Here is a 13734-nt window from a genome sequence, read left to right on the forward strand (position 1 = left end):
TCCCTGCAAGATGTATGGCCAATGATATTTTTCAGTGTAACAAAATACTGTTCAAGGTTATGACTGCTGGGGTGTGAGTTTTGCCTTTTCCTTATTTTGTTTGAGTAAAGTGCATTGGTACTTTTTTTTCTTTTCTTTTTCTCTTTAAAATAGAACGTTTGTTATAGAATACTATCCCTTATGGATATAGATGCAGAAATCCTCAAAAGCTTTCCAGTGGTGATGACCTCCTCACAAAAACATGCCCCTCCCGAAGGACCTCCTCCACCAGTCCCCGGAGGAGGAGAAGAAGAAGCACAAGAAGAAGCACCTGGTGCAGATCCCCAACTCCTACTTCATGGATGTGAAGTGCCCAGGATGCTACAAAATCACCATCGTCTTTAGCCATACACAAATGGTAGTTTTGTGTGTTGGCTGTCCTTTGCCAGTCTATGGGAGGAAAAGCAAGGCCTACAGAAGGATGCTCCTTCAGCCGGAAGCAACATTAAAAACACCCTGAATCAAGATGAGTGGGAAACTATCCCAATGAACACATTTTGGATTAAAAAAATCCTCAACAAAATACTAGCAAGCAGACTCCAACAGCATATTAAAAAGTTAAAACACCATGACCAAGTGGGATTTACCCTACGGATGCAAGGGTGGCTCAACATCAGAAAATTGACCTGTGCAAAACACTACATTAATAGAAGGAAGAAAAATAAACCTGTAATCATCTCAATTGCATCAAAGGACATGGCCAAGAAACTGAAAAGACAAACTACAGAATGGGAGAAAGTATTTGCAGATTGTATCTCTAATAAGGGTCTGGTGTCTAGAACATCTAAAGCACTCTTACAACTCAACACACAAAGACAAACACCCCAAATAAAAAAATGGACAAAGGATTAGACTAGATGTTTATCCAAAGAAGATATACAAATAGTCCATAAGCATGTGGAAAGATGCTCATCATCTTTAGTCATCATGGAAATGCAAATCAAAACCACAATGAGGCAATGAGGTATCACTTCACACACACTGGGATGGCTATTACAAAAAACAAAAAGAAAAACAAAAACAAAAAGAAAATAGTGAACACTGGTGAGGATGTGGAGAAATTGGAAGTCTCATCCATTGCTGGTGGGAATGGAAAATGGCTCAGCCACTGTACAAGACAATTTGGTGGTTTCCCATAAAAGTTAATATAGAATTACCATATGACCCAGCAATTTCACTCCTAGGTTTGTACCAAAGAATTGAAAACAGGTAACAAACAAATACACGAACGCTCTCATGTGTATGGGGGTGCTGTTTACAACAGCCAAAAGGAAGTGGAAAGGAGCCAAATGTCCATCAGTGGATGAATGGACAAATCGTGGTATGTGATACAATGGAATATTATTCAAGCCGAAAAAAAAATGCAGTTGTGATACATGCTATGACATGCAGATGACCCTCAAAAACGCTATGCTCAGTGAAAAGAAACCAGACACAAAAGGTCACATACTGTATGATTCCAGTTCTATGAAATGTCCAGATTTTACATGAAATATCCAGAATAAATCTGTAGAGGATGAAGGCAGGTTGGTGGTTGTCAGGGGCAGAGGGAGGGAGAAGGAGGAACGGAGAGCATCTGCTTAACATGCATCGGGTTTCCTTTTGGGGCGATAAAAATGGTTTGGAACAAAATAGAGGTGGTTGTTGCACAACATTGTGATCATACCAAATGCTACTGAATTGTTCACTTTAAAATGGTTAATTTTATGTGATGTGAATTTTACCTCAATAAGAAAAAAGTTTTAAAAATAGAAAGCTTGAATTTGACTTGTTGCCTATCTACATATGTCCTGGAAAAAAAAAGTTTCTGCCTAGTACTTAACTGCTGGCTTATTTTAAAGCAAACATTTAAGGAATGTGGACCTAAATGGGCTCATGGATTACGTGCAGTAGGAAAGTTATTTGGAGACCAACAGAGGGGGATTAGTTTTGGGGCAATTTTCTCATTGTACCTTTCAACCTATGGGCATGCAATGAGGAATATTTTATGACTATTTAGAATCTTAATAAATTGCTGTGACATTCATGAAGTTAACTTTGTAGGATCGGACCATAGGATGGTCTTTTCTTCAGTTTTTTTTTTTTTTTTTAAGATTTGTGTGTTCTTTTCACAAAGTTATGCTTTAAAATGTTTGAGTGCTTTCTGAAAAGGGATTTATATGGAACACATGAACGATTGTTTAAGTACTAAAAAATAGATACACGCATAAAAATGGACTATTTGTAATAGCCCCAAACTGGAAATTACCCTAATGCTCTTTAACAGTAGAACGGTAACATTCTACTAACCAGTAGAATAACTACTAACTAACATTCATTAACACAATGAAATAATATACTGCAATGGGACTGAATGCACTGCCGCTACACACAATAATATGAATGTATCTCACAAGTAATGTGAAGTAATAAAAGCCAGACACGAAAGAGTACATACTGGAGGATTCCATTACAGTTCAAAAATAAGGAAGATTACTCCATGGTGTTAGATCTTAGGGTAATGGTTACCTTTGCAGGGGCTAGTTACTGAAATAGGTCACACGGGGACTTCTGGGGTGTTCTCTCTCTTTTTTAAAAAAATATTTTTTTAAGATTTATTTATTTACTTGGCACACAAAGAGAGAGCGAGAGAGAGAGCGCAGAAGCAGGGGGAGTGGCAGGCAGAGGCAGAGGGAGAAGCAGACTCCCCGCAGAGCAGGGGGACCCCGATGCAGGACTCGATCCCAGGACCCCTGGATCATGGCCTGAGCTGAAGGCAGTCGCTTAACCAACTGAGCCACCCAGGCACCCAAAAATTCTTTATTTTTTAGAGCAGTTTTAGGTTCATGGTGGTATTGAGGAGGAGGTACAGAGATGTCCTATATAACCTCTGCTCCTTCACATGAATAGCCTCTCCCATTATCCACATTCCCCACCATACTGGTAAACATTTGTTACAATCAATGAACCTACATCGATACATCATAATCATCTAGAGTCCATAGTTTACATTAGAGTTTGCTCTTGGTGTACATTCTATGCCTTTGGACAAATAAATGTGTGATGACATGTATCCATCACGATAGTATCCTACAGAGTAGTTTCACTGCCCTAAAAATCTTGTGCTTCACCTATTCATCTCTCCCTCCCCACTAAACACTGGCAACCACTGCCCATTTCACTGTCTTCATTGCCTTGCCTTTTCCCGAATGTCATATAGTTGGAATCATACAGAATGTAGCCTTTAGTTGTTCTCTTTTTTGATCTGGATACTGGTTATGTGAATGTATTCAAATTGTGGAAATTCATCAAGCTGTGCACCTGATTTGTGCTTTTCTGTATGTATGTGGGGTTTCTATTAAAATATCCAAAAGTGGGACGCCTGGGTGGCTCAGTTGGTTAAGCGTCTGCCTTCAGCTCAGGTCATGATCCCAGGGTCCTAGGATCGAGCCCCACGTTGGACTCCTTGCTCAGGGGGGGAGCGTGCTTCTCCCTCTGCCACTCCCCCCCCGCCTGCTTGTGCTGTCTGTCTCTCTCTTTCCAGTAAATAAATAAATAAATAAATAAAATCTTTTTTTAAAAATTAAAAAAAAATATCCAAAAGTGAACAAATGAGCAGACAACACCACAATCCCTCAAGCTCACAAACCCTTTCGGCTAACTGCCCTATATCTCTTTCCTCCTGCTTATCACGGCCAACTTCTTGAGTTTTCTATGCACACTGCCTCTATTTCCTTACTTTCCTCTCATTCCTCAACCCACTCCAATCTGGCCTTCTGTCCCCATACCTCTCTTAAAATAGCTCTCACAAAGATCACCAATGGCCTCCCATGTTGTTAAATCCAATGGAAAATTTTTTATCCTCGACTTGCGTCACGTCCCAACAATATTTAATACTGCCGACCACTTCCTCATTTTCTGAAACATTGTTTTCCTGTGGATTTTGTGACACAATCTGCTCACGGTATTCTTCCTACTCCTCTGACTACTCCAGCTCTGTCTCCTCATCCTCCTCTATGCAGGTGTTAAAATGTGGAAGGTTTCCTGTAGGCTCAGCTCTAGGTTTTCTCTTCTCTTTCTACACTTCTCTCCTTAAGTGACCGCATTCATTCCCATGGCTTTCAACCCAATTTATATCCTAACTCCTGAATTACAGCAGTATCCCAGACTTCTCTAGGCTCATACTCATTTATTCATTTACCTAATTTACACCTCCATTTGAATGTTTCACAAACATCTCAAACTTAGCTTCTCAAAGACTAAAACCTTGATTTCTCCCTGCCCCAAGCCTTTTCCTTACCCATCCCAGTAAACTACACCAGCATCCATCCACTTGCTCAAGCCAGGGATATTTTTTTTGTATTCCCCAGTTACTCATGTCCCAGATCTGGGAGTCCTACACCTCTCTTCCTAATTGTCAACTGTAGCCATGAAAAAATGGGGGGAAGGTGAGTGGAAGTAAAAGGATTCACAGCAATCTTTTCTGGAGCTTTCTCTGAGGTCTGGCCAGGTAAATATCTGTAGTAGATGTTGTGAGGCACCACTCAGATCCGCACCCCCCTCAGCCCTCCAGCCGCTGGAAGTGCTCGTTGCTGATGACTCACAGTTATGTCCCTCTCTTGACATTACTCTTAGCCAAAGGTGGCCTTGCCCAAGGTTGTGCCCTTTCAGGCAACTTATGGTGTGGTAAGCAGCACATATCCAATGAGAATACAGAGGCTCACACCACTTGCCTCAATTTTTGACAACGTTGAAATGTCATCCTGGCCCTGGAGCTCCCTGTGGGGATAGTTATGGCTTTCCAGTTCAACTTCTCCTTCCCCCCAGTCTTGCTTTCCTCACTCCTTCACAGGCAGTGATCCCAAGTGTGCTCCCTCATAACCTTCCTGGTATGCAAATCTCTGCGTCAGAGGTTATTTCCAGGAAACCTGACATAACTAAACAAACTAAAAATGTACCTATCTAGAAGCATGAAAAAGGAAGAAGCAACACTCCAATTTTACACAAAGAGCCAAGTATTAATATTAGGGTGGGGTTGAGGAGGGTGGAACAGCTCTACCTACAAGGGAGACAAGATGGCTACAGCACAGGGAATAAATTGGAAAGTCTGTATTTTTAAAGGCACAGCTAACAAAGATTTCACTTCTGCTCAGCAGCAGATTTCAGCTGGATCCCTTCTTATGCATCTAGTCTAGGTTACCACTCACTTCTTTTTCCTTATAAAAATAAACACCTGGCGGGACACCTGGGTGGCTCGGTTAAGCATCCCACTCTTGATTTTGGCTCAGATCATGGTCTTGGGGTCATGAGATGGAGCCCCATGTCGGGGTCCATACTCAGCATGGAGTCTGCTTGAGATTCTCTCCCTCTGCCCCTTCCCCCTCTCTCTCAAATAATAAAATAAATAAATAAAATCATAAAAATATCCCTCCTGGCCCACCACACCCCAAAAATGGCACTTTGCTCACAGCCACAGTATGAAAGGGTTGGTGGTGGAGGCTCCTTCAGCCTCTGTGCACATCTATCCCCAATACACACATAGACACACAGACACATATACACACAGAGTAGTGATTGCCACAGAACAGGGTCTAAAAAAAACTATACACCTACCTGAGGATATTTATATATTTTTTAAAGATTTATTTATTTATTTTAGAGAGACAGAGAGAGAAAGCGAGAGAGAGTGAGTTGGGGGGGAGGCACAGAGGGAGAGACTCTTCAAGCAGACACCCTCCCCACCACCACCCTGCTGAGCGTGGAGTCCGATGTTGGGCTTGATCCCATGACCCAAGAGATCATGACCTGAGCCAAAACCAAGAGTCGGATGCTTAACCGACTGAGCCACCCAGGTGCTCTGAGGATATTTATGTTTTTGAAAAAAATCACGAAAGGGGAAGACAATACTCCAACTCAAGAATTAAGGGTTTAAACTGGTTTTCTACAAACAGCTTTATAGTTTTGGCTCTTATATTTAAGTGTCAGATTCACTGAGGTAATTTTTGTATATGGTGTGAGGTAGGGTTTCAAATTCATTCTTCTGCATATAAATACCCACTTGTTCCAGCACTGTTTTTTGAAAAGACTGTTCTTGAGCCATTGAAATGTACTGGCACCCTTGTCAAGAATCAATTGACCATAAATGGTAGATCTGGCATTTAATTCTTTCTTTAAAAATCATTTGTTATGTTCTCTAAGGCAGAAGTACTATATGTTCAGGGCACATGGCCGGCTCTTTTGGTGGAGCATGCAACTCTTGATCTCAGGGTCATGAGTTCACGCCCCACATTGGGCATGGAGGCTACTAAGAAAATGTAATGAATGTTCATTACAGAAAGATACATGTGAGCGGGCGCCTGGGTGGCTCAGTTGGTTAAGCAACTGCCTTCGGCTCAGGTCATGATCCCGGAGTCCCGGGATCGAGTCCCACATCGGGCTCCCTTCTCAGCGGGGAGTCTGCTTCTCCCTCTGACCCTCTTCCCTCTCATGCTCTCTATTTCTCATTCTCTCTCAAATGGGTAAATAAAATCTTTAAAAAAAAAAGAAAAAAGATACATGTGAGCAAAAATGAAGATCATGTATCATTCCACCTTCTAATCTCAATGTCACACAATCTATTACTGTTAACATTTTAAAAATATCCTTCCAGACTGTTTTCTGAAATGCAGTGTTTTATAAAAATGACATTATACTATAATGCTGATTTGTATCTTGCTTTTATAAAAAAGCTTCATAGTGCCATCGATATATTTCCATGTCAGCAAATATAGATCTATACCACATCATTGGTTTCATTGAATTCATGACAGCCCATAGTATGGATGTGCCTTAATTTTTTTAACACTTTCTCCTATTGTTAGAAATTAGGTAGTTTCCACTGTTTCCCAATGTAGCATAGCTGTCATGAACATCCTTATGCATACATCTTTACACACCTGTCCAGTTATTCAGAGGTAGCAAACTGCCAACCCACTGGCTGATTTCTGCTCACAGTTGTGTTTCTTTGGACAGCACATCTTTTTAAATAAAAAAAAGTTATGTTGAATTTGGATGATCTGTTAGGATACATTCCTAGAAATAGGATTGCTGGGTTTCATAGCATTCAGTTCTGATTTAGCAAGGTTCTGCTATTTGCTTGTCCCCAAATGATCATTGGACTCTCTCCCGGGGCTAGTGCCATATTGGGTGGGTGGAAGACAGACAGGATGGTGTAAGGCAAGCCTTACAATGATTCTCTGAGTTTACTGATGTCCTGACCCAAAAAGTTCTCTTTGGGGATGTAGTATATCAAACCAGGAGGACTACTGTATTAAGTACCAAAAGATCTGGATCTAGCTATCCAACTCTGCTATTATTATATAGCTCTGTGACTTGGGGATAGCTATTTAACCTCTCTCAGTCTCATTTCCTTACGAGATTGTTAGAATCAAATGAGATATTGTGTGAAACACAGTTTGAGAAGCACAGAGTCTTATATAATTATAAGGCAGTTCTTGGTTTTGTAAAATGCCAAAAGCGTGTTTACACGGGGTCAAGCAGACCTAAGCTTAGAGTGTAAAGCCTTGTCCACTGTCAGAACCCTGCTTTTAGAGGAGCTAGTTTCCAAGGATAGACATGATTCTAGGTTGCCAGGATCTGATCTGGTGCTCTTCAGTTCTACAGTCATTTACGGATGGTTTCACACGCCAGATATTGTGGGTACAAAGATGATTTTGATTAGTTCTTGTCTTCGCGGAGCTTAACAGTCCACTAGGAAGAGACAAATATGTATTGAGATCATCAGATAACAGAGGGATAAAGGATATAATAGAGGAGCGAGCCAAGACTGCAATGCATAGGAGAAACACTCGGGGGCCTTTTGAGGCAGGGTTCCACAAATAGCATTGAGGAGGAGAAAGGATCAGGTGTGTGTGTGTGTGTGTGTGTGTGTGCGCGCCACGCGCGTGCGCGCACACACACACACACACACACACAGAGGTGCGTGGTAGTCTATGCCAGTTGAGCCAATCTGGGGCTAGACTTTATCTTAGACTCTGTGCTCATTTCTATACATTTACATTTTCTTTTTTTAGTTTTGTGTTTCCCTTCATTTCCTAGTCAAGTTCTTTTTGAAAAATGCTAATCTGGTCTTAGCTGTACTAACAGGAAAAAAGATTTGGCTACACCCATGCCAAGAGACTTGGAGAACCCAGAGTGTTCTGGAAGCCACTCTTGCTGGTAAAATAAAGAGCCCATTTGCAAACTAAGGAAGAGCCTGGAGGCACGCCTTCCTCCCTCCATGCGGGCTGCTTCGTCTTGTGTTCTTGCCGGATCATTTCCAGACCCATCACCCTCCTCCAACCATTTGTCTCCTGCCACCCTGGCAGTAGCAACCACAGATTTTAGAAAAAGCCAGCCAGACATCTTCTTGCTCTTCACTCTAGCCCACCTCCTTCCCCCAGTTTGGGTCATCTGAACTTTTCCACTACAAATAAAAAAAACAAACGCAATGATTATTGAAGCCAGAGGAAATAAAGGATGTTGTTCTACTCTTAATGCTTATTAAATTTGGACTTAATCTTCTTCATCGCAATTAAGCCTTTAAACCAGCCAATATACTTAAACGAGGTGAAATGAAAAGACTTACTGTAAGAGATGACAGGAGGCTCTTCGGGAAATTAAAATCTCCAGAGATTTCCAAAGTGAGAGTTACTGAGCCAGGAAGGGGAAAGAAAGAAAAGGGTTTTTAAAGCTTCATAAACAGGATGCCAATTAGGCCCTGGGATTAAAAAGCTAGGTGATGTCAGTGTTATCAATGGGAGGAGGGGTTAACTGGAACCAGGGAATTAATAAGCACTGTGTTGTTTCCAGATCCTTCTTTGATTCACTTTTTTTCCAAAACCCTGGCTGGGTGTGCCTTTCCTGTCTCACTTTACTCTTCGGTGACATGGGAAGAAACACATGGTGATGTGGGAATGCCTACTTGCTTTTTGTAAAGGTTCAAAAAAGGTCTTTTCCCAGTTACCAAGTCCCCTAATCCTGCTCTGACACCCTTAAGGCTGTCTCCCTGCCTAGTGGCTACAGACCTTAAAGGTGACAGAGCAGGCCTGGGCTGGGAAAGCAACCTCTGAGGGGTGCCCTAAGTGCCTGATTTTCTGTCACGGTTTTGGACAGAGAGCCCTTTCCCAGAGACCCTCCTCCCCCCGCCAGCTAGATACCAGGGTAGACCAGAAGCAGTCCTAAGGCATGGGAAGGAAGCCTCCCAACTTGGGAGGTTTTCCAGGGCCCCACTTTCCACCAGCCAGAAGTTTGATTTACTGGCACCATCTGTGGGAAGACAAATGGCCCATTCTGGCTGTGCTGGTCAGATGCAGGGAAGAAAGAAAAGAAGGAGAAAAAAATGGAGGAAGGCAGATTAGTAAATCAATAAACACCCAAGTGACATATAACGAATGAACAAATAAAATTCCTCATAGGAAGGTGGTGGGAGTCCTGAGATGGTGATGTTGAAGTGGAAGGGGTGACACTTTCTTTTTTTTTAGCCCAAGGATAATCTCTTAAATTCTGGGTACAAACAATACAGTATAACTCTTATGGTTGCCATGACAACGCGAATCCCTCTCCTCTGATGTCAGGCTGCCCTCCCCCCTCCTTTGGAATCTAGAATGCCAGTTTTCTTTCTGCAGTAAATGCTGTGCTCGGTTTCAAGGGCTCAATAATGGGCTCATCTAATAACTGCCTGTCTCCCAGGACTCTTTGTTCCGGACCCCTAAGGTCACATTCCTTTCGGGGAAGAGGGTGCCTGACATGTGGGGGGACAAGACCAGGGCAGATGGATTTTTTTCCCAGTTCGGCATGTGGCCTGTTTCTGTTGATGTCTGGGCCAGTCTGACCAGTCGATGGTCTGCACCTCCTCTCTCTCTCCACCTTACACTGGCCCAGGCTGTGGGGCCAAGGCATACCTGCCTTTAGGGTAACATAGGACCAGGTCCTGCTTTGAGGAGCAGGCTGTGGACTATGGCATAGAGTTGGCCCTTGAACCGCATGGGCGCCCACCCCCTGTGCCGTTGAAAATCTGCATCCAACTTCCAACTTCCCCAGACCTTAACTACTAATTGCCTACTGCTGGCTGGAAGCCTCACCTGTCAAATAAACAGTTGATTAGCAGATATTTGGTACGTTTATGTATTATACACTGTATTCTTGCAATAAGGCTAGGGCAAAGGAAATATTATTAAGAAAAGCACAAGGAAGAGAAAATACATTTATAATACTGTAGTGTATTTATTGAAGACAATCTGCATATAAGTGGGCCTGCACAGTTGACACCTGGGTGCTTCGAGGGTCAACTATAATTTGAAGCACTCCTGCCAAAAATCTCTTCCCCAGTTGGCCTGCCTGAAACTACCATTATCAAAATCATTTTTACAGATGAAAGCCTTAAGAGTAGCTGCCAAATGAAAATGCTCCCTGTGCATGGTAAGAATAACTAGCTCGTAATACCCTAGTGTAAATTAGAAAGGCAGAACAGAGCTCTTGCGGGAATGGGTGACAGGATCAATCAATCCTGATGCGGGAAGGGGAAGAAAGAGGTTCATCCCACAAGACACTCCTCAGTACCCAATGTCATTCCACGTTCCTCCTGAGCCTGTTCCCCTATGTCCTAGCTCAGTAAACCCGGGAGGCATTCTTGATACCTCCCTCTAACTACTTGAGTCCAACTAATCAGTAATTCCTGTCAATTTTAACCTTTAAGTTTCAAATCCATCCACTTTTCTCCACCTCCAAAGTCACTACCCTTATTCAGACGCCCAGCATTTCTCCTCTGGGTCATTCTACTGCATCAGCCCCCTAACTCATCTCCCCGTTCCCACTGTTGCTCTTTACCCACCCCATTCTCCACCCTGCAGCCAGAGCGATCACTCTAAAATAAGAATGTGATCAGGTCACTCCTCTGATTAAAACATTTTGATGGTATCCTGTTGCTCATTGGGTCGAGTCCAACCTACTTAACACAGCTTTCAAGACCCTCCACTCAGGACCCATCTCGTGCATCTCCAGCTATGTCACATCTTCCACTTCACCCAACACTTCCCCCACATCCTATGCTCTAGCCACAACTAACTGCTCCTTGTGGTTTGTGGAGCTCATCATGTTTCTGATCTTTTGCATAAGAGGCTTGCTTGCCCTGGAACCCCCTCTTATTTCTTTCCCCTTCACCTAGTCTACTCCTGTTAGTCTTTCAAGGGTCCTATTAGTCTACTCCAGATCTTTCTTGGCCCCTTCCCTCCCTCCAAGTTTAGGTTAGTTACTGTTCTGCCAGGGACCCACAACACTTATGCATCTCTCAGGAAATGCACCAACCATGTTGTCTTGTAACTGCTGGTTGACTTATCTATATCTCCCGGTAGACTGTGAGTTTCATGAGGGCAAACGCTATGTCATCATTCATCACTATACCTCTAGTCCCTCACATAGTATCTGTCAGTCAGCAATGCTTAGTAAATAGTTATTAAAGAATGAACAATATCCAGATGGTATGGAGAAGCTGGGGGAATGGCTGCCATTTTTGGGGAGGGAGGGATGGCAAAAGAGGAAACTGAAACTCAAGAGGAAACAGGTAAATAAGGGTCAGGAAAATTCTGAAAGAAGAGCATTTTTTAAAAGATTTTTAAATTTTATTTGTCAGAGAGAAAGAGAGCACAAGCAGGGGTATCAGCAGGCAGAGGGAGAAGCAGGGTCCCCGCTGAGCAAGGAGCCTGAGGAGGGACTAGATGCCAGGACCCTGGGATCATGACCTGAGCCGAAGGCAGACACTTAACCTACTGAACCACCCAGGTATCCCCTGAAAGGAGAGCATTTGAGGAGGAACAAGACCTATCAGATGTTAAAACATGTTATGATGCTACCTGAAGACAGTTGAGTTCTTGAGGGAAAAAATATCAACGCCTATCAACAATCCTCAATACATGTGGGAAATTAGTATATTTTAAAGATGGCACATCAAGTCAATGGGGAAAAGATGGATTATTCAAAAATTATATTTGCATAATGGGCAAGCTGAATTCTCTAACTTACTCTTTACCTCACAAGAAATTACAGATGAATCAAAGAATTTAATGTAAAAAATGAAACCTTAAAAGTACTAAAGGAAAATATGGAAGAATTTAAATACATATAATCCTGGAAAGGGGAAGCCTTTCTAAGCAGGCCACGAATCCAGAAGTCATTTAAAAAATTGACAAATGTGACATAAAAATTTAAAACTTCTGCACAGCAAAAAGAAAACAAAACATAGAAAGAGTCAAAAGAGAAATGACAAACTGCCACAAGATATTTGCAACACTCACACAAAGGACTAATTTCCTTAATTTCCAACAAACTCAAACAAATCATCAAGAAAAACATCAACAACCCAAAGACAAACAGGCAGTGTACAGAAAAAAAAATACAAATGGCAAACCACACATATACAAAGATGCTCAACCTTGCTCCTCAACAAAAAGCATGCAAATCAAAACAGCAAGATGCCCTTTATTCACCTACTATGCTGGCAAATATTCAAAAAAGATTGATAATATCCAGGGTTGATGAGGGTATAGGGGAGCAAGCAATTTAATGACTGTAATTTTTAATGTACATATCCTCTGACCTAGCAATTCCATTTGTATAGCATAGTAATCAAAAGCACAGGCTCTGGAGTCAGACTGCCTGCATTCAAGTTCTGTCACTACAACGTAGCTTTGTGACCTTGGGAAAGTTCCTCGATCTCTTTAAAGCTTCCCTCATCTGCAAAATGGGGATAATAATAGTATTGTTTTAGTCTGCTTGGGCTGCTATAACATAACATCGCAGACTGGGTGGTTTATAAACAACAGATATTTATTTCTCATAGTTCTGGAGGCCAGGAAGTCCAAGATCAAGGTGCCAGCATCGTCGGGTTCTGGTTGAGGGCCTTCTTCTAGGTTGCAAACAGCCACCTTCTTGCTACGTCCTCACATGCTGGAAGGGAGAAGGGGGTCCCTTGGGCCTCTTTTAAAAGGGCACTAGGGGGCACCTGGGTGGCTCAGTGGGTTAAGCGTCTGACTTCAGCTCAGGTCATCATCTCAGGGGGCCGGGATCGAGCCCCACGTGGGGCTCTGTGCTCAGTGGGGAGTCTTCTTGTCCCTCTGCTCCTACCCCCACTCGTGCTCTCTCTCTTTCTCTCTCTCAAATAAAATAAAGTCTTTAAAAAAATAATAAAATAAAAGGGCACTAATCCCATTTATGAGGGCTCTGCCCTAATGACCTAATCACCTCCCAAAGGCCCCATCTCCTTATACCAGCACATTAGGCATTAGGGCATCAGGACATATGGGCATTAGGTTTTGGGGAGACACAAATATTCAATCTACAGCAAATATTCACCCTATACAGTTATAAGGATAAAATGACCTAAGGCAGGTAAAGTGCTTAGCACAGTACCTAGTGCAGAGTAAGCATTCAATAAATGTTAGCTGTTATTATTATTATTGTGCCCAAAGATGCATGCAATACTATATTCATTACAGTATTTTTATAATAACATCCCCCCAAGAGAAACAAACAAACAAACAAAACCCACCCTAGGAACAACCTAAATATCCATCAATTGATTAGGGATTGGTTTAATAAACTATGATATACAGTGTAGTGCCGTGAAACCATTGAGAAGAATGGACCTATATGGACCAATGTGGACAAATATCTAAGCCATAA

General features: G+C 42.3%; 1 pseudogene; it reads left to right on the forward strand.

Annotated features, from left to right (window-relative positions):
- The first annotated feature begins 227 nt into the window (after positions 1 to 227).
- On the forward strand, positions 228 to 488 carry LOC112810218 (small ribosomal subunit protein eS27-like; annotated as a pseudogene).
- The last annotated feature ends 13246 nt before the right edge of the window (positions 489 to 13734 follow it).

The sequence above is a fragment of the Callorhinus ursinus genome, unplaced genomic scaffold, assembly GCF_003265705.2.
Source record: "Callorhinus ursinus isolate GAN/ISIS: 27379988/994484 unplaced genomic scaffold, GSC_fseal_2.0 scaffold65, whole genome shotgun sequence".
NCBI classification, from domain to species: Eukaryota; Metazoa; Chordata; class Mammalia; order Carnivora; family Otariidae; genus Callorhinus; species Callorhinus ursinus.